At 41.9% G+C, this 25644-nt stretch overlaps 1 pseudogene; it reads right to left on the bottom strand.

Annotated features, from left to right (window-relative positions):
• Positions 1–990: 990 nt before the first annotated feature.
• LOC149999637 (uncharacterized) lies at positions 991–4407 on the bottom strand (annotated as a pseudogene).
• Between the last annotated feature and the right edge of the window lie 21237 nt (positions 4408–25644).

Genomic DNA, 25644 nt, shown 5'->3' with positions numbered 1-25644 from the left:
TGCACAGGGCCCTGATTGGACAGTAGGCAATACCAATCCTGTGGACCTTGTGTGGGCAGTTTCCTAGCCCCACCCAGTAATTACGTTTATATTCCCGAATAAATACCTTAGGAATGCCGATTCTGGGTGTCACCTCTTCCCTGCCACACTTTCTCTGGGGACAGTATAGTACGAACCGCAGTTAGAAAGGTGCAGGAAAAAACCTGTTCAGGGTGGGGCTCACCCTGCATCAACCCACAGGCCAGTGGCTCTTCCTCCTGATATGGAAGCCCTGTCTCAGTTATCTCTCAAATTGCCTCTTGTTCAGAATGAAAAAGGAGGAAGCAGGAGGGCCTGGTGAACTCCGGGTCAGGGGTGGGCCAGGTTGGTCACCATGGATCTGAAACCAGAAAAGCCTGTATTCCTGCTGCCTGCCACCTACCAAACCCAGGAAGCAGAGACAGGGATTGAATATGGGCGCTTTATTCAGATGGTCAGTGATCTGAGAAGGAGGCGGGTTTGTACCCTAACAGACCATCTTAAATTCCATTATAAACGGACCGTTTTTATAAGGAAAAGAAAAGTGTAGTTAAGGGGTTTGTAATTCTGGGAAAAACTTAATAAAAGCTGCAGCATTCTTTCCATCTGTGTCGTGGGCCGTGGACTTTGTGCCCTGGGTGGTGGTCATTATCTGTGTCCTGGGCAGTGGTCGGCTCACCCTGGAGCACAATGGCTCAGATACCATCCTGAATTGCTTGAAATCCTCCTAAGGCAAAAAGTTGGAACTGCTTATGTTCTCCTGGAGTCAAGGTGAGTCATACCTTCAGTTCCTGAAACAATAGCTTCTTACATACATTCATTACTAAGCTTATCAACAATTATCTAAAACTAAACTTTTACCAACATTTGAGTCCCCCATCATTTCCCTACTGTAAGTTTAAACTACCTTATTTCTATTAGATCAGTTTCATATGGAAGTGCTCATTTTGCTACTGAGCATGCATTTTAGCATTAGCCCATCTGGTAGGGGGCTTAGGAATACATGAGGGGGCACATTGTAAGCAGCAACAAGCTGATATAGAAAAAAAATGGAAAAAAAAAAAACAAACCCACACACACAAGCAACAAATGCTTCTTTAAGCACAATAATAGTAGGGAACCAGGAGGTTAATTTAGACAAATCAATACTAAAGAATCCCTCTTTCTGTTTTCTGTTGGATACTACTTCATTTACTTGATTTATTTTATGCTGTATGAGCTGTGAATTATCAGTTGGGTTAAAACCGCAGAGTCCTTTAAATTCTTCACATCCATTATTATGTTTTAAAAGGAGATAGCCTATAGCAGTGCGATTCTCTAATATTGCTCCTCTAACTTGTCCTTGTTCTTGACTAATGGCACTGATGGCTTGTGAGGTGGCATTCAAAGTGTTTGCCATAGCACAGGCCAATCTACTTATTTCTACATTCAAAGAGATAACCATGGCTGGCATTACAAATATAGTCAAAGATATATATCCAGTGGGGCTTAAAAGGTGTAAATCACTGTTACAATCAGGTGCAAGGGAGAGTTCCCATTGGGCCCAGGTGGCGTGGGGCTTTTGAGGCAAGAACACCGTCAGTCTTCCTAGAGAGCATAGTCCCAGTAAGGAATAAAGAAGCCAGTGACTCTCAAACCAATAGGAGATAATTAACAGATGAATCATGGAAAAGGGGCGAGGAAATGACATTCCACATATCTCTGGGACCAAAAGGAGGAAGATTGTCATCACCAAACACAGAGAAATGGGAAGATGTAGCTAGATAACTTTGCAAATACAGTAAATTGGAGATAGACCTATAACTAGATTACCCTTAGTTAATCACACCCTGAGTGAAGTAGTTAATCACGTTAGATTGTGAAACCAGCTTAACCAGTAATGGAGAAATGAGGTAGAAAGAGAGGGGAGGGGGAGCTAATTGCTTAAGTATAAAACCAGTTTTCTTTGTCCACTTCGCGTGTGCTTGCCCCTTGCTGGCTGTGCGCCCGAGTCCGCAGGCTCCTGAATAAACGCTTCACTTTGCTGCTGAAGTCCTGTGTCCCCGCATTTTATTGTGAGCATTTCTCACACTCCCTCAAACTGTTTGCTGGAACATAGGAATAAGCAGTCCTTCCACATTTTAGAAAGCATCCTGCACGCAATTTAACATAAGCAAAAGCATAAGATACATTAGTGGTCGTGGTGCAATTCATCTTCACATCTGCTGAAAGCACAAAATAGTTTTTAGTACAGTTGACAAAAGTTGCACATTCTCTAGCTGGGACTATATTAGCGACCTTTAAGGAAAACATTTCCCTGTCGTTTAGAGTTACCACAGTCCCCAATTATAAATATCGGAGTAGGTCGTTTTCTTATTGATATGTTCACATAGTATAATTCCAAAGGCTTTCCAAGGGAGTACAAACACCTATAAGACAGGTAGTGAAAGTTTGTTCAACATAAGTTCCTCCTGCAAGACAAAATTCAGGGATGTTTAGAACATTTTTGCTAAATATACCCAAAAATTTTCATCTCATTTGAAAGAAATAAGTTCTCTATAATAGGGGGTTAAACAAAATGTAATGGAAAGTATATGTCGTTGTTTTTGAAAGATGACTTTCAGGTCTTCTTGAGGCTTGGTGGTCCATTGTTTCTCCTGTGCTTTCTTTACTCAGGTGTGATGAATCCAAGGTTTGATTTCTGCCAACTTCACCACGGTGGAGGTCGTGAGGAGTACATCCCAAGGTTCAGTCCACTTTTCTTGTTGTTGGCTTTCTGGAGATCCTGTCTTCCAAGTCTTGAGTAGCACCTTATCTCAGGCTCAAAGGAAGGTATCAAACCTGTAGGGGTGAGGCCTCTAATACAAGCAAGGAGGCAGGCCAAAGCAATGAACTATTTCCTTCAGGAAGGCTTTCACTACCTCCGAGGGTTTCTCAGGTCTAGGACAGGCTCCTATCCACCCTAAAAAGGTATCAACAAAGACTAACAAATATTTCTGCCCTCGGACCCTTGGCGTCTGGGTCAAGTCTATCTGCCAGTCCTCAAGTGGACATGGCCCTTGGTATTGTTTTCCTTCTTTCTTTCGATGGGGATCTGTCTTAGGGTTGTTCGTCTGGCACACAACACATCTAGCAATTACTTTTCATGTGACTTTAGAAATTCCAGGTCCTGTGAGCCATAGCTTGATATAGGTAGGTGGTTAATGAATCTCTTCTATAGTGAGCGGCCTCACGCAAATGCTTCACGATGGGCTCTATTAAATGTTCAGGAAGGAATATAACTCTTTTCTTATTCTTCTTCCATCCACTATCAGCACCTTCTCCATCAAAACCCCAAATCTTAGCTTTCTCTAAGTCTGCAGTCAAATGTTCAGGGTCAAAACATGACACATCTAGAACAGGTACCAAAGGTATTATAAACGTTCCTTTAGAAGATTCTTGGACTGCTCGATCAGCCAGATTGTTTCCTCTAGCCACTTCAGCATCCCATTTCTGATGCCCAGGGCAGTGTATAACTGCCACCTGTAAAGGAACCTGAGTAGCTTCTAACAATTCTAAAATTCCTGCTGCATGCCTAATCTCCTCTTTATTGGATGTTAATAGCCCTCTTTCCTTCCAGACTGACCATGTGCATGCAAAATTAGGAAGGTGTACTTTGAGTCGGCATACACATTTACTGTCCTTTTGCGTGAGAATTCCAGTGCCCTTGTCAATGCAATCAGTTCAGATTTCTGGGTAGAGGTTCCCGGTGACAAGGTCTTGGCCTCTACTACTCCTTCAAGAGTCTCAACTGCATAACCAGCCTTTCTGTTTCCCTTGTCCATAAAACTGCTTCCATCTGCATATAGAGTCCAATGTGCCCTTTCTAGAGCATGGACCTGTAAATCAATTCTGCTAGAATAAACTTCATCAATTATCTCAGCACAATCATGTATTAACACAGCCAAGCCAGACTCTGGGAGAAGAGAGGCAGGATTTAACTTGTAGTTTATTTATTTATTTATAATTTTAAATAATTAATTAATTTAACAATAAAAAATAACAATCCCTCCCTCTCAGACTTAACTCTTTATAATCTTATAAAGGACAATGGGCGAAGGTCTCGAGCTCCTCTAGTTGCTTCAAGCTGGACATGGTCATCATCCTACCTACTCTTGGGTCCAGAAATCCCTAATAAGTGTGGGGGTGTGGAGTGATTAACTTGTAGTTTTCAGAGACATTGTGATGGTTGAGAAGAATAGCTTGGTACCTGCCCACCCTTCCAGCAGTGATCCACAGATTTCCCTTTTGCTCCAGCAGGTTAACACCTGGTGGGGTGCATAAATGGTGATAGGCTGTCACAAGGAAATCTTTTCAGCTTCCTGTAAGAGCTTGCAAGTGGCTGCCACAGCTCTCAAACAGGTTGGCCATCCCTGGACAGTGTGATATAGTTTCCTTGACAAGTAAGCTATGGGTTGCAGAATGTCATGAAGCATTTGGGTGAGAACTCCTAGGGCAGCGTCCTGCCTTTCATGAAGGTATAACTGAGAGGGCTTTAGTAGGTTTGGAAGCCCCAAGGCTGGTGCTGAAGCCAGGTGCACCTTCAGGCACTCAAAAACCTGGGTGCACTCCTTCATCCATTCTAAAGGGATATATTCTGGTCCTTTCACAGTTTTTCCAGTTTAACAAATCTGATGTAAAAAATGGAATATGTGCCTAATAATATCCAGTGGGCTGACACTCTGGCCCTACTCCCACTGGAAGTTTTTGCAAAGGGTATTGCCCTGCCCTGGTAGGAGCTTTTCCTCCACCAAATTTGGTTCCCTGGCGGGTTTGAGATGACGAGACCACTTCAGGCTCACTTTCTCCAGTTCCCTCAGCTGTGTAAGGAGGAAGATCCCCCTGAGCTGGAGGGGCTGTTGAACTCTGACCATGCTTGTAGCAGCCATAATATCTAGATCTTCCTGGGCCCTCCCCTCTGAGCTTCTGCACTGTCACAGGCAAATTCCCTTTTCTCTGGACCATCATTTTCCTTTTAATCCTACATCTTGACTATGTAAATTCATGAAAGTTTCTAGGTAAGACATTTTGTCCTACTTTCCCGATCTTTGACAAAAAACTCTAGTTACAGCATAATACAGTAATTTAAAGACCCATTCAGTGGCCAGAGCTCTCCTGAGTCTAGATTATACAATACATAAGCTAAACAGTATTACAATAAAAACGCTTTCTTTTTAGTCATAGGTTTATAAGCAAAGGTTGACCAAATAGCCAAAACTCGCCCCAAAGGGCCATTTCTCGGAATGGAGGCTTCTTCCCCTATTCTACCAGACAGAGCTCTGTAATATCACAAAAACCAGATGGCACCTTAATGAAACCGAAGGCACCTCTTAGGCTTAAGACCTGGGTTTTGGGAATTCAGGTATAATTTTAGCAAGCCCCCAATAAATCTGCTGCCCCAAGTAACTTTTGATGCCAGTAACTGCCTATGCCTTGCAGTTATCCTGTTTAACAAAGATATCTTTTTTTCTACTGACAAGATTTTAGCAACTTCCCTGTTTCCAAATCCTTATTCCCTATCACTAGCTCCATCTGGACTTCTGAAAGTCCTGCCAGCTCCCCCACCCCTTAAAAAACCCTATTCTGTTTCTGCTTGGGGCTGCAGTCACTCCAGACTCAGCCTGCCTGCCTGGACCTCCCCAATAAAGGCTTTGAACTGGTTTATACATCTCCTCCCTTTTTCCTCACACAAATCTGACCGCACCTTTTTACCAGACAGAGCTCTGTAAACCGGAAGGCACCTTACAGCACCTGAATTAAACCAGAAGGCTCCTTTTTACCAGACAAAACTCTGTAAACCAGACGGAACCTTAATTAAACCACAATGTTACCAAGCAAAACAGGGCTAGTTCGTATGATGCCTTGGTGCATGACCCAACAATTATTGTTAAGAAAAACAGGTCTTTATTTACAATAGTCCAACCTTGCGGGGGGGGGGGGGGGGGTGCTGGGAACACTTCAGCTCGGAGCCCTGTTCTCCTACAGGACCCAGCACTTCCCTTGCTCCCCAAAAGGCTATAAGCCAAAACCAAGCCCAATAGTTGCCCATTCCTTATCTGTCAGCTGTCTCCTTCAGGATCTGGGCTATGATGACCTCAGCCTCCTTATAACAGTCCAGGAAAGCATGTGCCATGTTACACTGAATCATGGTGAAGTCCAAGAAAGGCACAAGTCCTAAGAGAGTGTCCTTTTCATATGTTCTGAGTTCCAAGAGTTCAAGGCACAGAGTTGGAGGCTTCAGAGTCAGCTGGAGCAGGCACGCTCAAAGCAGCAGCAGGCCTTTTTTACTACTGGATCAAGCTACATGGCCGAATCCTGACTACAAACTCCATAGCTGCTTCTTCTCCACGGGCAGCATGGCTGAATCCCCTTTCCACTCATGGCTCCTTCCTCATGGCTACTCCTCCTCTTCTCTTCTACACTCACTCCACCCACATGGCCCTCTCCCATGGCAGACCAGCTCTTCTACAAAGCTGCCTAGCTGCTACATCATGGCTCTCTCCTTACCCACCAAACCTCTTAGCCAATTCCCACCTACCCCCTTTCAGACCCCCTTTCTCTCCTTTTATGGCTGCCTGCCCTTATTTTAAATGCTGTTATGAAAAGGGCACCATATGTTGTTATGAAAAGTATCTTAAGCCTATTATCCTCCCTTTTACACGGGGGGGAGGGGGGGCATAGCTTCCCTTCAGGAAAGGTTAGTATCTTAAGCCTATCATCTGCCCTTTTTCCCTGGGCTGCAGCACAGCTATTAACTAGTTACCAACTTGCCAGAGATATGCAAAGTACCTTAAAAGCTATACTATCTCCTTTCCCCATCCCCCAAACCATAAGCTGTGGGGACTTTGGGGACCCCTCTGCTCTGTTACAAGAAGGCACCTTAATTCCTAAGAATCTTAATCGTGACCCAGACTTGTAACCTAAACCAGAAAGCGCAGTGGTTCAGTCAAAAATGAGGACGACAGGAGGTGCCGAAGTGAAATCACCTGGCAACTGCTAGGGGCTCTCCACATCTCCCGACACCCCCCAGCCCTTCACTGTGACGTAGGGTTTCTCCAGGAGAGGGCCCCTCGCTCCTTGACATATCAGCCCGCCAGCGCCATCCTCCCTGCCATGTTTTCTACCGGGCGCCCTGCACTGCCATCATCTCAGCTGAGCTTTTCTAGGGTGTCTGGATCTCCACTCCGTCTTCCCTGGGTCAGCTCCCTTCGACCTTCACCGCCTATCCTCGCGGTTTCCATCGCACTTGCCACAACCAGCCAGGGGAAAGTGAAGGCCTCCGGAGCTCTGACATCTCGTCTCCCAGCGACAGGACTTCCGAGCCTAGTGTAAAATGGTAGATAGGTGTGTAGACAGGGCCTAAGGCGAGGAGGGGCGGTGTCTCCGCATTTCTGGTTCCTTCAAGACCTGGGTGGCACAACCTCCCGTTCTCCAACGACCTGCGCTGTGTCAACTGCGGTCACAGAACGGATTCTCCGCCTCACAAGGCTGCGCCTGGGCACTTCGGCGAACTCAGGACTCCGCGGCCCCAAGCCAAGGGCGTCTCGGTTGCATGAAAAGTGGGATGCCAGCGTCTGAGGAGGCTTTTACTCTAAGCTACATTTCTCCCAAGGACTTTGGACCCTCGGGGTGTTTCGCAACTAGGAAATGAACATTGTGTGAGACAGGAAAGGCTCTGTAGATATCTCTGGAGCTGTTGAGTTTGAAATGAGGAAGTCCGGGTTGTTAACAGCGCAGTGCGTCTGGGTCCTGCGCACTCGTGGGAAGCGTAGGCGGGGACAGCGGTTGGATGCGCGTGAGTGCGTCTGCGACTGCCATGGCTGCGATACGCACGTATAAGATGTCCAGACTGTTAACAGTTGCGAAATCGCATTTGTTTAGCCAGGTAACAGAGTGCTGGGCTTATTTGGGAACGCATTATTGCTCTGGAAAAAGGATGTGTGTCACTGTGACCCACTTCTAACTCCAGGGTCTTTCATCGCAGCCACGTGCAATTTTTGCATAGAAGTGACTGCTAGGGGGGCTCAAGTTTGGATCCCTAATGAAGCTTTTCAGCAGTAAAGATCAGACTGGGTTTGACCCTGAGATATCAGGTAGTCTGGACTGAGTTGAAAATGGCTCCAAGATAGGATCTGGTGCAAATGCCCAAGTATTAGGAAACATCGCCACCCCCACCTTCCACCCTGGAATTCTTTTGAAGTTTCAAACCACAGCATTCCCAGAGTTTTGGTCCTAGGACCATGGTGATGCATTGCTGGTGCCCTCTCACTTCTCTCAGGTAGTGTGGCTGAGGTGAGGGCAGGGGTGACCCTGAAAAGTGTTGCCTAGTTTTATATGGGGTGCCAATAAAGACCTGATGAGTCTTTGGGAGGTGGGAAGTACTATTGCTGCGCACCTAAAAATCAAGATCTGGGTGGGCTAAATTTTCCTTAGTTCATAAGAGTGCTTACTCATCAGGATCTTTTTATATCTTTTACTAAATTTATTTAGGATTTAAATTAATAAAGCCATTGTTTAAGTTTTTACTATTATAAATAAGTTATAATGATAAGATTGTAACAATATAAGAAATAAAATTTACTAGAAAAAGCTTAGACTTGTATGCATCTGGTAATACTGACTCAGAATGTATACTGCTTAAATTCACCAAGTTACAACGTTGATTTGACATCTTATGATGGCAAAATTTTAATATATCTTATCTTTTCAGTAAGTTAAAAATAGAGATTGACATTTGTTAGTAAACAACTTATTTGAAAACAGTTAATAGGATATTTCTCAGAAACACAGTTTTTGTTCAACCAAAAAAATACATATTTATTTCATCACACATAATCAATCTTAATAAACATATATTGAGAGATTGTATTCAGCTCTGAGTAACAAAAACCCACACAGTCTGCCTGATATGTCAGTTATATGCTTATTTATTTTATAGAAGTACTGGGTCAGGGAAGTCACTCAACAATCCAGTAGAGAAACACAGTATGTACAATACCATGTGTTCTTATGGCTATGTCATTGCATCTGTTGTAGTGGAATCAGAAACACAGAAGCACATCAAACTAAAAGGTTTTTGTACAGCAAAGGAGACCATCAACAAAATAAAAAGACAACCCACAAAATGTAGAATATATCTGCTAATACATCTGATAAGGGGTTAATACCCAAATTTATGAAGAACTTACAAAATCCAACACCAAAAAAAAAAAAAAAATCCAATTAAAAAATGGGCAAAGGACCCAAATAGACACTTCTCCAAAGAGTACATACAGATGGCCAATAGACATATGAAAAGATGCTCATTTAAATGTAAATTAAAGCCACAATGAAATATCACCTCACACCTGTCAGAATGGCTATCAACATAAATCAACAAAAAACAAATGCTATCAAGGATGTAAAGAAAGGGGAATCCTTGTACATTGTTGGTGGGAATGCAGCGACTGTGGAAAGCAGTATGGAAATACCTCAAAAAATTAAAAATAGATCTGCCTTTTAATCCAGCAATCCCACTTCTGGGAATATATCTCGTCGTCGTCGGCAGCCGTCCGTCTCGAGAGACGATGGTGTAGCTTCTTAAGAGTATCTGCACCGCCAAGAATGGTTGTGCAGTCCGACTCGGGAGTGACACGGTATCTGTCTCCTCCCGTGTTGAATCGACATCTTGCGATGATGCTGGAGTGTCCTCTCCAGTGAAGCTGAAGCTACAGAGCCTGGGCAGGGTGATATGGAGGGTCTGCTGTTGCCCATGCAGCAGACCCCCCCTCTCTTCGCAGCTGAAGGATCCAAGGGAAAGACGGAGTCAATACAGCTTGGCTTCAGGTGCGCCGCAGGAGTTGCCGGTGTTGACTACAACGTCAAACCGCCTTAGGGACTCCGGCTCCAGATTTTCTGTCGGGGTTTACTCCCTTAGCCTTTCCCCTGAAGAGGTATGCCGCAAGGCAGCGGAGGTTTTTTGGAGTCAGAGTTTTCCTTCTCTGATGTGCCCTGACTGGAAGATCGAACCAGCGACACTTAGCTCGCAGGCCGACGCTCAATCCACTGAGCCAAACCAGCCAGGGTTGGGAATATATCTGAAGAAACCCAAACACTAATTTAAAAGAACATAAGCACCCATATGTCCATTGCAGCATTACTTATAATCACTAAGATATGGAAGCCCCAAGTGTCTATCAGTAGATGAGTGGATAAACAACTACGGGACATTTACACAATGGAATACTATCAGCCGTAAAGAAGAAAATTTTTTTTACCCTTTGCAATAGCATGGATGGACCTGGAGAACATTATGCTAAGTGAAATAAGCCAGTCAGAGAAAGACAAATACCATATGACTTCACTCATATGTGGAATCTAGTGAACAAACTGAACCAACAAGCAAAATAGAGACAGACTCATAGAGAACTGGATGACAGCTATAGTCGGGGAGGGAGGTTAGAAGAGGAGGAATCAAGGAAAAAAGACTCATGGACATGGACAACAGTGTAGTATTTGCAGGGAGGGGTATAAGGGGGTTAAATGATAAAAACTATACAATAAAAATTTGAAAAAAGAAACAGGCATGAGAAGTATTAAGAGAATGAGGTGTTCACTATACAAATTAGACTTCATATAAACACAATATCATAAGACCTAGAGAAAAGGGGAGTCAGAGCATCAGATAAGATCAATAGCCATGATATCCTATCAGTGGCCTGATGGATAGTATTAGAGATTGCAGGAAAACACAAAATGTTGACATCTGACCATGGAGGCGCATCCATCATGGGAAAGCTGGTAGGGATCAATGTCTGTGGAAGTCCACTCCTCTGAAAAAATGGAAGTCAAGAAGTTGGTATTTGTTTTGAGGATAGATTTGAATAGCAGGGCTGTCAATCAGGAAAATAACCTGGAGACTTATGTCCATTAAGTCCCTATGTATCTGTCTATCTTTCTGTATAGTGGCAGCTCAATAAACTGAATAATTGCTTCTTTCAAATCTGACTCAAGGTGGGCTATTACAGAATTCTATCACAGAACTGTACAGAGAAGGCACCTGGAAAGTGTAGGTAACACAATCCAACAAAACAGTCTCAACCTCTAGATTTGTCTCTCTTAATTCAAAGCTATTGTCCAATTGCCAGCCAGAAGCAAAGGCAAAGAGCATACAGCAACAGATAAAAATAGTAGTGCATGTGAAACTATACTCTTATATGACTTCTATACTTACAAATTTCTGCTAACATATATTTACAAATTTGCAAGTCAGCAAAGTGGAATAACAATCCTTTGGCCAAAATAGTTGCTGAGAAAACATACATTACGTAAGTAAAAAGTGTTAACATTAAAAATTGTGGGCACTATCAATAGAATAGTAAGGTGAACTATATGTAATGGGTAAGCTATTTCCACTTTGGAACACATTGGACCAGTAAAAAATCCCAACAAATACCGACATTACATTAGTCTAATGGCCCCATACTGACAGAACAATAAAAAAATATGTACATAAAAATTAAATCTAATTCACATTTAAAATACACATGAAATCACCCATGGGTACATCACATATCAGAATGAAAACAAAAATTAACTGAATTTATGAGGGGAAATAAATACCACTATATGCCAAAATTCTTGTACTATAGGGTACTTAGAGAATTATCATTTTGGCACTTATTTTTAAAAGAAATGGAAATTCATTGGCTAGAGGTCCACTCTAGTGATGAGGTACCGATCAAGGCAATATCATATTTATAACTTTTGTAAATTTCTCTCCTAGTGAAAAATTTTCTGAACTTTTATACCTGAATTTGCATCAGGCTTTCCCACATTACTCACGTTTGCAGGGTTTCTTTCCACTGTGAGTTTTCACATGACATTGAAAGGATTTGGGATGGCTGAGTTTTCCCACATTTTTCACATTTATATGGTTTCTCTCCAGTCTGCATTTTTACATTTTTTGGAGAATGAGGACCAACTGAAGACTTTCAAACATTGCTTACATTTATAGATTTCTCTCCAGTGTGCATTCTGACATGTTTGTGTAAGGATGAGGGCCAACCAAAGGCTTTCCCACGCTGCTTATATATCCAGTGAGAACAAATAAGTGTTTTTCCATAGTTTACATGCATATGATTTCTCTCCACCATAAGTTTTCACATGATTACTTAGGTATGAAGAACAACTAAGGCCTTTCCCACATTCTTCACATTGATATAGTTTGTATCCAGTGTGATTTCTTTTGTGCCTTTTAGAGGAAGAACGATGCCTGAGTTTTTCCACACTGACTGCATTCATACAGTTTTACTCCAGTCAGAATCTTCTCATACAGCTTAAAACCTGGAATATGACTGAAGATTTCTCCATGTTTATTACTTTTACTACTTTCAGAGAGTCTCTCCACCATGTAATTACTGCTAAAAAAGAAAAAAAAAAGGAGTGGGGAAGCATATTATTAATCACCCTATATCTTCATATACTCTAGGCCATTAGAAAGAGACAGGTGCACCTGGCTGCAGGAAGATATTTTTCTGGAGAAATGTTCATTTTAATTTATATGTGTATTATCTATGACAGAATCAGTTTCTGCTCTTTCTTCCTCTATATCCCCTTCATTTGAGACAGAAGAGGTATTGAGAAAGAGGAGGAAGAAGAAAAGAAGACATGAGAATTTATACTTCCTCATAATTCCCATATCCACAAACGTTGGTATTGGTGTGCACCACTTTTGAGTACATACACTTCTATGCACACATGTACACACCACACTCTGAAGTTGTAAGATGCCAGAACAGCTCTTTCCACTGGAGGCATAAAAGAGCAATTAGTATGGTTCTCCCTGACCTTGAGGAACAGGTTGTCTTTATGGAAGAGGCTGTAGAGAGATCCCTCACTCTTTACACATATAAGGACACAGCGAGAAGGTGCCGGCTGTGAAACAGGAAGAGGGTTCTCACCAGCAAAATGCTCTATTGTTTATAAGCCACTCTGTGGTGTTTTTATAGCATCTGAATGTGCTAAGACATGTAGCCAGAGGCTAGTATGACTGGAGCAAAGTGAGATGATGAGTAATATTCAAGGATGGTGGAGAATGACGGGAGGTGGGACATACCATCTTGTGGGGAACACGTTTGCTTTGAATCAGTGAGAAATGCAGCACTTCTTCGGACTTCCGCATGGAGGAGTGATCTCATCTGATAGTTTTAATGATCCATCAGCTGTACCAAGACTAAGACTGTAGAGGGCAGATATAGGGGCCAGGACACCTGTTAGGAGGGTAAAGCCATAACCAGGCGGGGAAGGTGGATCAGTCTGTGTGGTCACAATGGTGCATTCAGGGAAAGCATAAAATAGCTACAGATTACTCATGGCCTAGCCCCTGGCTGGTTTGGCTCAGTGGATTGAGCGTGGGCCTGCGAGCTAAGTGTCGCTGGTTCGATCTTCCAGTCAGGGCACATCAGAGAAGGAAAACTCTGACTCCAAAAAACCTCCGCTGCCTTGCGGCATACCTCTTCAGGGGAAAGGCTAAGGGAGTAAACCCCGACAGAAAATCCGGAGCTGGAGTCCCTAAGGCGGTTTGACGTTGTAGTCAACACCGGCAACTCCTGCGGCGCAACTGAAGCCAAGCTGTATTGACTCCGTCTTTCCCTTGGACCCTTCAGCTGCGAAGAGAGGGGGGGGGGTCTGCTGCATGGGCAACAGCAGACCCTCCATATCACCCTGCCCAGGCTCTGTAGCTTCAGCTTCACTGGAGAGGACACTCCAGCGTCATCGCAAGATGTCGATTCAACACGGGAGGAGACAGATACCGTGTCACTCCCGAGTCGGACTGCACAGCCATTCTCGGCGGTGCAGATAGACTCTTAAGAAGCTACACCATCGTCTCTCAAGACGGACGGCTGCCGACGACGACGACTCATGGCCTAACCCTGGCTGGTTTGGCTCAGTGGATTGAGCGTCGGCCTGCGAGCTAAGTGTCGCTGGTTCGATCTTCCAGTCAGGGCACATCAGAGAAGGAAAACTCTGATTCCAAAAAACCTCCGCTGCCTTGCGGCATACCTCTTCAGGGGAAAGGCTAAGGGAGTAAACCCCGACAGAAAATCCGGAGCCGGAGTCCCTAAGGCGGTTTGACGTTGTAGTCAACACCGGCAACTCCTGCGGTGCACCTGAAGCCAAGCTGTATTGACTCCGTCTTTCCCTTGGATCCTTCAGCTGCGAAGAGAGGGGGGGTCTGCTGCATGGGCAACAGCAGACCCTCCATATCACCCTGCCCAGGCTCTGTAGCTTCAGCTCCACTGGAGAGGACACTCCAGCGTCATCGCAAGATGTCGATTCAACACGGGAGGAGACAGATACCGTGTCACTCCCGAGTCGGACTGCACAACCATTCTCGGCGGTGCAGATAGACTCTTAAGAAGCTACACCATCGTCTCTCGAGATGGACGGCTGCCGACGACGACTCATTGCCTGAAGCTGGGACAAGACAGAGTGATGGGAGTTCAGAATGTTTGATTATTTGACACAGAAAACAATTGGAATACAGCAGTCCCTCTCTATATCACGGTTCACTTATCGCGGCTTCACTGTATTGCAAGATTTTTTAAAATATTATGTTTAATTATTTATCGCGGATTTTTTCTGTATCGTGGAATTTTGCTGTACTGTATACATATGTTGTTAAAATTATGTAGGTTTAAGAGTGTAAAATGTGTTTAAGAACATAAGTAGTGTTTATAAAAGTGTGGAAAAGGTTAATAAGGGAGTAGGAAAGGTTACTAAGGGACTGGGAATGGTTTATAAGTGTGTGGGAAGGGTTTATAAAGCATTAAAATATATATAAATACTAAAATAAATGTAAGGTTCCTACTTTGCGGATAATCACCTATTGCGGGGGTGGGGGTGTCCAGAACATAATATCTGCAGTAAGTGAGGGAATACTGTAATGGAGTTTCCATCAACTGAGATGTAGAGGGCCACATGTGGGTTAGGTTCTCAGAGAGAGAATGAGGAGTTCGCCGCAGAGCATACTGAAATGAGGATGAGAATAAGATATCCAAGTGGATACATGTATAATAATATTTTCAGGAGAACTGGTCCTGATGGAAAACATTTGAAAACACCCAAATAGCCACTAGCAGTTAATAAACAATAATGGTATATCCCAGCCAGTGAATAAAAGAGAGTAATAAAAGTACATAAACTATTATCACTCCATGGAAGACCATGAAATAACTTTGAACTAAAGAAACCTGACATGAAATAGCAGACACAACATGATCCTATTTATATCAATATAAACCATGCAAAATTAGAATATCTTTATTTAAGGATGCACACACAGGTGATAAAATTATAAAGAAAAGCATAGATACTACCACCATATAATTCAGGATATTGGTTACAGTTGGAAAGTGAAGGGGCCTAACACTGGGAATCATTTCCAATGGGGTATCTCATGTCAAGCATTGTTCTACATCTAGGAGTGGATTTTAGTTATGGGTGCTTATTATTTTATTATTTATATGGACTGTACATTCACCTTATGTATTTTTCTACATGTATGTTATACTTTACAATAAAACCCTATAGGTAATATAATATACCTGAAGTCATCTTAAGAGTTATAAAAAATCATTTTATAATATTCAACAGAAATATGTGAAAAAAAATCATAGCATGCAGAAACAGATAGTAATCTGCATAACCTGATAAAGGGCATACTGAAAAAATACTGTTCAAAAAGGAACATATAAATGATGTGAAATTCATTGTTTTCTAAAACAAAAAGGAAAAACTAGATTCTAGTTGTCTTGCTTCTAGTCAACATTATACTAGAGATCAAATCCAGTGTCACCTGACAATAAACAAATGTACAAGAATTACAAAAGACAAAACATTATCATTATTCATAGCACTAACAAGTGTTTGTATAGGACCCCCAACAGAACAAAAAGAACATAAAATAAGATTTATAGCAAGAATCCAGAATAAAAACACAATATAAAAATAAAATTTATTATCTTTCTATTAAATAACAACATAAAATTGGAAAATTAATGTTAAAAAGGTAACACAGCTACATGACAGTACAAGGAGCTCTGTGGACCCACTCCCCAGTGAAACTGGTAAAAATACATTAAAAACAACCGTCACTTAAAGTCCCTTAATAATTAAAAAAAAATATTTTTGAGAGGGAGAGAGAGAGGGAGATAAGCATCGATGTGAGAAACATCAATTGGTTACCTCCTGCACGTGTATGACTGGGGACTGAGCCGGCAACCTAGGCATGTGCTGCAACCAGGAATTGACCTGCAACCTTCTGTTTATGGACTATGCTCCAACCAACTGAGCCACACCATCCAGGACTCTGGAAATAATCTTAAGGGCATACAGTAAATGAAGAAATGGCTATTCTAGAAAGTCTGTGTAAATTCAGTAAGGAAAGTGAGAATCTGTGATATTTGAACCAGGATAACTTCCTCTATCTCTGGACTTCCATTTCAGACTGCAGCCAAGAACACAGGCTCCTGGTTACCTGTTACTAAGGTGAAGTTGGAGCAAGCATGGTTGAGAGGTGGGGACTCTGTCCTTCCCCCGAGCCCCACTTGTGGAATGAAAGCTCTATGGTGGGTACTGTGCTGTTCTTGTTCTGCCTTATAAAATAGAGGTTCAACACCCAAGAGAGGCAAGCTGATAAGACCTCAGGCAACGACCCTTCCTCCACTGTACGCTCATCTCCTAAAGGAGGAGTGTCACTCAGAAGTGTGTTGTTGTCCCCATCCTACTCTGGTGCCCTGGCTCATATATTCTGATTTGGAGAATAAGCTGGCTGTAAAGCAGATAGTTCCAAGTCTGTTCCCAAAAGAATGTGGAGAAGTTTAAACTTAAGGGTGCTCTCTAAAACGTTGTTGTGGTAAAAGACAATTGGGAGGAGATTCAAGATACTAGCAAAAATGTAGTCTACCTGGTTTTCAGGAGAGAAACAGGGAAAGAGGCAGCTGGCAAGAGCCCTCCTAGGGTCTGAACAAATAACAAAAATTGACCTGTGGAACTGCTCTTTCAAAGGAGTCCAAATTTGACTAGATTAGTCTATAGAGCAATATAGATACCATGACATGATCAAAACAGCAGAACAATCTGCCTGTAATTAAGGAGCTTAACAGCTTCAAATGGTCAGGGAAAGAAAGCAATAAAGCTCTGTCAGCACTACTGCCATCCTAGGGTGACTGTGGGTACACACAAAGCTTAGGAGGAACATCAGAGGCTTCATACTGCAGGGGATGCAGAGGGGAATGAAATAGACTTGATTAAAACAATCCAGCAGTGACCAAGCAAATACAAATAAACAACAATAACAAGCCCCAGAGAAGAGTGGCCAGAATCCAAAGTTGCTACAATATATTATCGATAATTTCCAGTTTCTAACAAAAAACTACAAGGCATGCAAATAAAAAGTAAATTATGAACGTTACACCAGAAAATTAAGCAGGCAACAGAAACTGTCTGTGAGAGTGAACGGATGTCAGATTTAACAGAAAAAGGCTTCAAAGTAACCATCGTAAATACGTTCAAAGAACCAAAGGAAACCATGATTAAAGAAGTGAAGGAAGGCATGATGACAATGACCCATCACATAAAGAAAATCAATAAAGAGACAGAAATCATTTAGGAAAAACCAAATGAAAAGTATGAAGTTGAAAAGCCTAACAACTGAAATTTAAAAGTCACTAGAGGAACTCAACAGTAGATCTTAACTTGTAAGAGCGAGAACTACAAATTATATTATTCCATTTATGTGAAAAGCCCAGAATAAGGAAATCTACAGAGACAGAGTGTAAATCAGTGGTTATTTATGCCTGGGGGAAGGGGAGGACAAAGGGTGAGAGCTAAAAGGTATGAGGTTTTTCTTAAATTGATGAAAATGCTATAAAACGGACTCTGATGGTGGCTGTACCTATCTGTGAATAAACTGAAACCAGTAAACTGCATTTTAAATTGGTGAATTGTATGATATGTGAATTATCTCAATAAAGTTTAAAAAAAACAAAACACTAATATATAATGGAGAATTCTGATGAAGGCTATAGATTCTAATAGGTAAAAACTCAACTCTATTGGATATTATGAAAGCAGAATGAAGTAAGTAGAAAGATGATATTCGTTCTAAGAAAGAACTCAATGTTGCTAAGATGTCAGCTCCCTCAAAAGAAACCTATAGTCTTTATAATAAAATCCATTAAATCCCCAAACCAGATTTTCTAGGACTTCACAAATAATTCTTCAAACTTAAAAGGAAGAACAAATGTCCGCAATAAAAGTTTTCTGATGAGCAAGGTGGGTCTTGCCTAGTATGTAGCAAGGAATTTAAAACCATGATAATCTGGGCAGTATGGTATGGGCAGAGGGACAAACAAATAATGGAAAAGAAAAGAATCCTGCCTTGGCAGGGTGGCTCAGATGATTGGAGTGTCATTCCGATGCACTGAGGTTGTGGCATTTGATCCCTGGTCAGGGCACATGCAGGAGGCAACCAATGAATGTATAAATAAGTGAGGCAGCAGATCAATGTCTCTCTCTCTCTCTCTCTCTCTCTCAAATCAATAACTAAAAACTTATCTTTTCCCTTTAACAAAAGAATGGAAATTTGATCAATGATATAAGCATCAGAGCAGTGGCAGAAATAATGTTAATTTAGTACACATAGCAGGGAAAAATTAGCATATTATTGAGGAAAATACATTGTATTCCTATATATTCCTTGAACAATAATCAATTTATTGTAAATATAAATGTGAGAGACAAAACTAGGACTCTTTTTTAAAGTTAAAAGGAAATGCTTTTATAACTTAAGAATAGGGAGAATTTTTTATATGATAAAAAAGAGTAAGCTATAAGAGATTACTGTTTCAACCCTATTAAAATTAAGACTGACTAGATAAACCATAGTTTAGAGAAAGACATTTGTAATACATACAAAAAGAACAATTAGTGCGCAGAGTAAAAATGAATAAAACATGTATCAGAAAACATGAAATAACACATATGAAAAAAAGTCAATCTCTCCGATAAGGGGTCAATACACAAAATTTATAAAGAACTCATACAGCTGTACACTAGAAAACCAAATAATCCAATTATAAAATGGGCAGAGCATCTGACTAGACATTTTTTCAAAGAGGACATACAGATGACCAACAGACATATGAGAAAATGTCCAACATGACTAATCATCAGAGAAATGCAAATTAAAACCACAATGAGGTATCACCTCAAACCTGTCAGAATTGCCATCATTAATAAGTCAACAAACAACAAGGAATCCTGGCGCACTATTGGTGGGAATGCAGATTGGTGCAGCCACGATGGAAAATGGTATGGAGGTTCCTCAAGAAAAACCCAAAAAACTACCTTATGACCTGGCAAATCCACTTCTGGATATATATCCACAGAAATCTGAAACACTGATTCAAAAAGATATACAGTATATACCCCTATGCTCATTGAAGTATTATTTACAATAGCCAAGACATGAAAGCAACATCAATAGATGAGTGGATAAATAAGATGTGTTAGATCTATACAATGAAATATTACTTGGCCATAAAAAAAGAATGAAATCTTACCATTTGTGACAAAATGGATGAACCTAGAAGGTATTATGCTAAATGAAATGTCAGACAAAGAAAGACAAATACCATATAATTTCACTTATATGTGGAATCTAAAAACAAAACAACTGAACAAACAAAACAGAAACAAACTCATAGACACAGAGAACAAACTGAGGGTTGGCCAGATGGGAGGGGGGTTGAGGGGCTGGGTGAAAAGTTGAAGGGATTAAGTACAAATTGGTAGTTACAAAATAGTAACTATAAGAGTATAATATAGGGAGGAAGGAAAGGAGGGAGTGAGGGAGGGAGGGAGGGAGGGAGGGGGGAGAAAAGAGTATAGTATAGGAAATACAGTCAATAAAATTGTAGTAACTATGTATGGTGCCAGGCTGGTACTGGAAATATTGGGGGAACCACTTTACCATGTAATTGCACTTGGACACTGAAACAAGAATCATGTGAGTGGCATTTTTCACAAGAGCTAAAAACAAACTTGAAAAACCCCAACCCCATAAGCCCTGGATTGGAAGAATAAATGTGACGGCCCACAGCCTCAGTAACCGGCATGTATGAAACAGACTAATGCGAAGACTACTCAGGAAAGCCTTTCAGTATAATTCCATTACTATTTATTTAGTGAAAGTTCTGAAGAGGCAAAACTAAACAGAATACTGCTTAGTGAAAAATCATAGGTGACAAACATATGAAGATTAAATAAAGAAATAAAATAGCCATCATCAATGGGGTAAGGTGGTGGTGAGTTTAGGAAGGGGCTTGCCTGCAGACTCTAACAAACACCCAAGGCCGATTTCTAAATCTTGATGGTGAATCTACAAATATTTACACCATTATTAGTTTTTAAAGACCTCCCACAAAACTGTGTATGCATTATGAGTATAATAGATATCACAATAAAAATTTAAGGCCTTTGCCCACGAATTAAACAAAAGCAAACACAAGTGCTATAAAGCATCAATTAAGCTTAGAAAATAATATACTTTTTTGTATGTTTGTTTATCATGTAATGTGGAAAGTCAGTTTTGATTGACAGGCTTTAGTAGCAAAACATTAGACACAGACCAAGTGTCTATTTAGAAAGAAGTGGTTACACAAACATGAAAATCAAAGTCATCAGGTACTGATAGAAAAAGACCCGCAGGGCTATTATTAGAACAAATAAGAAAAGTATGTTGCCATGTGTATATCATGTTACCTTTCCTATAACAAAAGAAAAATTTTGTATTTTAATTGCTTGCTTTTATATAAGGAAACATTAACACAATGCACAAGAAGTCATTGAAACTGGTAGTCTGAGGGTGGCGGGGGAAGAGTACTGAGTGGACCAGGATATGCTGGCAGGAACTTTTAAGTTAGATTTTCAATGTCATGTAGCTTTTTAAACCTTTGCATGCATTATTTACTTTACATAAAAATAAACCTTAGCCCTGGCTGCTGTGGCTCAGTGGATTGAGCGTCAGCCTGTGAGCCAAGTGTTGCTGGTTCGATTCCCAGTCAGGGCACATGATTAGGTTGCACGTCAGGTCCCCAATTGGGGGCGCAAGTGAGAGGCAACCACACAGTGATGTTTCTCTCCCTCTCTTTCTCCTTTCCCCTCTCTCTAAAAATAAACAAACAAACAAACAAATAATTTAAAAAATAAAATAAATCTCTATATATTACTTTTTGCCTTTTAGTAATTTTCTTTTTATTCCAAAGTCACTCTTTTGTGTAGTAAATCACCTTAAGATTTAATTCTCTGAACACTAAAGTTTATGTAAATGCAAACCACAAAAATGAAATATCTCAAACTTCTATATAACTAAAGTGACATCACAGAAGTATACTATGAATTTCAAAGATTTAGATATCCAAAAGTACTTTTCTTCATATTAGTTAAAATAGAAATTGTCTTAGGAATAACACAACCTTTTAAATTTCAAAACTCTTCAGGGATAATCATTGACGTAAAAAATATGTAAAAAGTGAATAATGAACCTGAGAAAATAAATACCCTCATCTCATATGTGAAGGTTCTCACACCAATAGGAAGAAAAACTCTGTATTCTGCCCAAATTCTCTTGTCTTACATTTTATCTCTCCATCTGCTCATACTCATTTAAGAAAATAAAAATCTTACCTACTCAAACAGGGAAATAAAACGACCAAATGCTTAGGGAAACTGGAGTTAGAAGGGAACAAAACCAAACATTTCCCTCAGTCCAGAGAAAGCCCCTGACTTACCCACAGTTGGCAAGGAAAACTCACATTCAGAAAGTGAATACACTTCAAAAGCTTAAATAAATCTTATTTTTAAAAAAATCATCCTTTTAATGCAGCGATCCCCAACCTTTTAGACACCACAGACCAGTTTTGTGGAAGATGGGGGTGGCGGGGGCAGGAGGAGGAGCTCAGGTGAGCTTCACTCCCCCACAGTGGATGGAAGGGGTACCCGGTCCACAGCCCAGGGGTTAGGAACCCCTGTTCTAATGGGTCAGTCCCTGGTAATGGAAGGCTGGCAGACCTGAACTCTGGAGCTCCTCACCCCTCCTCACAGTGTGGAAAGGCTCCTCTCCAGGCTTCAGTGCTCACTGGGCAGGAAACTCTCGGCCAGAATTAGTTTCAGATTCTGACCCAAATGAGTCCCCAATTTTATGAATTCTTTCTCCAGGAGACAGACCCCAAGAGTCTCCTTTAAGTCTTACCTTCACATTCTCAGTTTGCACAGATTATCCTCTGAGTGCACCACTGCTGAGTGTTCTCAATCCTACCCCTTAACAGACCAAAGGCCATGGCAAGCACAACCTCAGAAAGAGCATCACCCACAACCACACACACTTTCCAGGGACCGAAGCCTCTCTCGGTATGCACAGCGCAGATGGTGTGGGCAGGCTGGGGCACCGGAATAGGGGAGAAGCACCAGGAAGAAACTACTTCATTGCCTCTCTCTGCAATCTCATGATTGGCCTCAGTTTGGAGTCACAGGCCTCAAGCCCTATCCCCACTCCAGGTTATTCACACATATCTGACAGGATGTACCATTTATATGAGACAAAACCAGTGTTTGAAGAACCCAGAAAACCACTCAAAAGGAGGGAAGAAAACGTTAACCACTTATTATAGCTCAAGAAGAAACGCACACGTATCTATTCCTTTCAGAAAATAAAGAAGTCAATTATTTCCATGGGAATAAAATGTCTTGGAGATATTAATCATGTGTGAACACTCTGAGGTGGTGCAAGCTGCAGGACATAGGATTTAGCATTAATCTCTGAAGTCCAGATAATGAGACAAAATTGTCCACTGTTACAAACTTCCCACCCTGCACAAGGAAAATAACTGATATTTGGGTCTTTGTAATTAATAATGCATTCATTTTTTCTGCAAACATAATGGGAGGAAGATTTTCTGTTTCTCTCTAATTCTTTTTCCCAGTTCCATTCTAAAGGCTAAGTCCTGGAATTCTGTTTGTCATCGCAGAAAAGAAAAACAACAGATGTGAGAAACAACCACACAAGCTCCGGGAGAGAAAAAAGGCACAGAAGAATTTTTAACAAATGGAATGTAAGATTAGAACATTCTTTAATTTCTGAAATCACTTCTTCCTTGCTTCTTTAAAAATATTTTATCTTATCTTTCAATGTGTATTAGTTAAATTCATTTCACATTTACTGAAAAACCTGAGGTTCAAATAACCAAATATATCTTTTTAAGGTGACAAACCCAGGGAGGGGCAGTGTTGAATTGGAACACAGACATAGATGACTCAAGGGTCAAGCGTGGCCACCCTACCAAGTGCGACATCCACCCCCACCATCTGTTCACTGAAATACTCCCTGAAAGCCAAAAGGTCCCGCTGAGTCTGAAGTGCATGTGGCTTTGCAGGTGGCTGCCCCACCTCCCTAGATTAGCTTTTCCTTTACAGGGGGTTCTCTCCCTTCAGGGAACCCGAATTATTTGTGTCTCTTCTCCTCAGTAACAAGGTCTGTCAGCTAACTGTGTCCCTTCAGGAAATGGGAATCGGGGTCGGGGTCAGTTAGGGACCTAGCACCTACCAGGAGATCTTCCCTAGCCCAGGGTCCCCACTACAGGTCTCCCCAGATTCCCCGCCCACCCCACAAGCTGTCTGGTGGGAGGAGCCGACCAGCAGCCCTGCCCCCTGCAGCTGGTGCCGCTGTCACCCCAGGCAGTCCTGGGACCCCCAATCCAGCGCAGACCTGACAGGACTCCGGAAACCCACCCACTGCCAAGGGTGGAGGCTCCTCCCCACCGCCGCACTCACCATCTCGTGGCCCAGCTCGAGGCTCTCGCCTCGTCGTCTCCCAGTGACCCAGCAGGTGGGAGCAACTGAGAGTACAGGGGGCCGCCTGGGCGCTGCAGCAGAGCTACGTCCATGTGGCTGGAAGAACGCCCGCCACCTGATTGGACAGTCCTCCGGGCACAGCCACCCCCCCCCCCAAAGACTGATTGGATAATGCGCCAGGCTCAGGCCCAGCCCTCCCTCGCACAGTTAACCAGCCACCCCAGCGCTCCCGAATGGACAGTTCCCCGCCAGCAGAACTGCCTTTTCCCAGCGGGCCTGAACAACAACGACCGCATTCACCTATAACTAGTTCTGAGTCACCCGCGTGTATTTAGGAGTCATTCGGAGGCACCTGCTCCATCCAGACTCGGTCTCCTCATAGAGCGACATCCCCCACCCCTTCCAGAGAAAGAAGGCCACCTAGAACAGACTGGGCCGAAACAGAAAGGCCCGAGGTCCTCCAAAGGTCAGGAGTTGACCTGGCACTGCGAAGTCCCCCACGGATCTGTGCTTTTTAAGAACACAGACATTTAATAATGATGTCACCACGTGAAATGCAGAGTCTGGATAATTCTGATGTTTGGCCATTGACATTGTTGAAGCCTTGCCCATTATTTCCCACCCCACTTATTTACAAACAAAAGTAAAAATATACGCGTTTTATGGTTTGCAAAAAGTATTGTCCTCTATAAAAAGTAGTGCTCAGAGGATTAGCATGTATAGAAGAGGCTTCCCATTAAAAATATATTACTCATTTGATTTTATAAAGTATTTAAAATACAGCTAAAAATAAATATATATATGTAGCTAATATATTTTTGTTGTTTTTTTAAATGAATGCCTCCCTGGCCAGGTGGATCAGTCGGTTGGAGCGTCATCACGTGCACCAAAAGGTTGAGGCACATACCTGGTCAGGGCACATATGTAGGTTGTGGATTCGATCCCTGGTCCAGGCACATACCAGAGATAGCCAGTCGATGTTTCTCTTTCTCTCTCCCTTTCTCTTGCTCTAAAAGCAATGGAAGAAAAATGTTTACAAGTGAGGATTAAAAAAATTTTTTTAAATAAATAAAACCAGTTCTGGCTGGTGTGGGTTAGAGGACTGAACCCCGGCCTATGGACGGAAAGGTCGTTGGTTTGGTACCTGGTTAGGGTACATGCCTGGGTTGTCAACAGGTCCTGGGTTGGGGCGTGCAAGAGGCAACCAATTGATGTTTCCCTTGCACATTGATGTTTCTCTCCCTCTTTCTTCCTACCTTCCCCTCTAAAAAAATAAATATTTAAAAAATAAGTACATAAATAGAATCAGTAAATATATCCTCAGGTGAGGGTTAAATATATATTAAATATAAAAAAGAAAAGAATAAATTTAAATATATAGATCCAACAACAAAGGTTTTAAAATTATGTAGACCAACCCTGGCTGGTCGGGCTCAGTGAATTGAGTGCTGGCCTGAGAACCAAAGGCTGCCAGTTCAATTCCCAATCAGGGCACATGCCTGGGTTGCAGACCAGGTCCCCAGCTGGGGACGTGTGAGGGGCAACCACATATTAATGCTTCTCTCCCTTTCTTCCTCCCTTCCCCTCTGTCTAAAAATAAATTTAAAATATTTTTTTAAATTATCTAGACCATAAGAGAAATTGGTCACTGCCTATATATTTGAATATGTTAAGAGATAATTGTTAGGTGTCATAAAGGCATTGATTATGGTT

This window comes from Furipterus horrens, unplaced genomic scaffold, assembly GCF_987537825.1.
Source record: "Furipterus horrens unplaced genomic scaffold, mFurHor1.1.pri manual_scaffold_10, whole genome shotgun sequence".
In the NCBI taxonomy this organism is placed as follows: domain Eukaryota; kingdom Metazoa; phylum Chordata; class Mammalia; order Chiroptera; family Furipteridae; genus Furipterus; species Furipterus horrens.
This window is presented reverse-complemented; position numbering and strand designations above follow the sequence as displayed.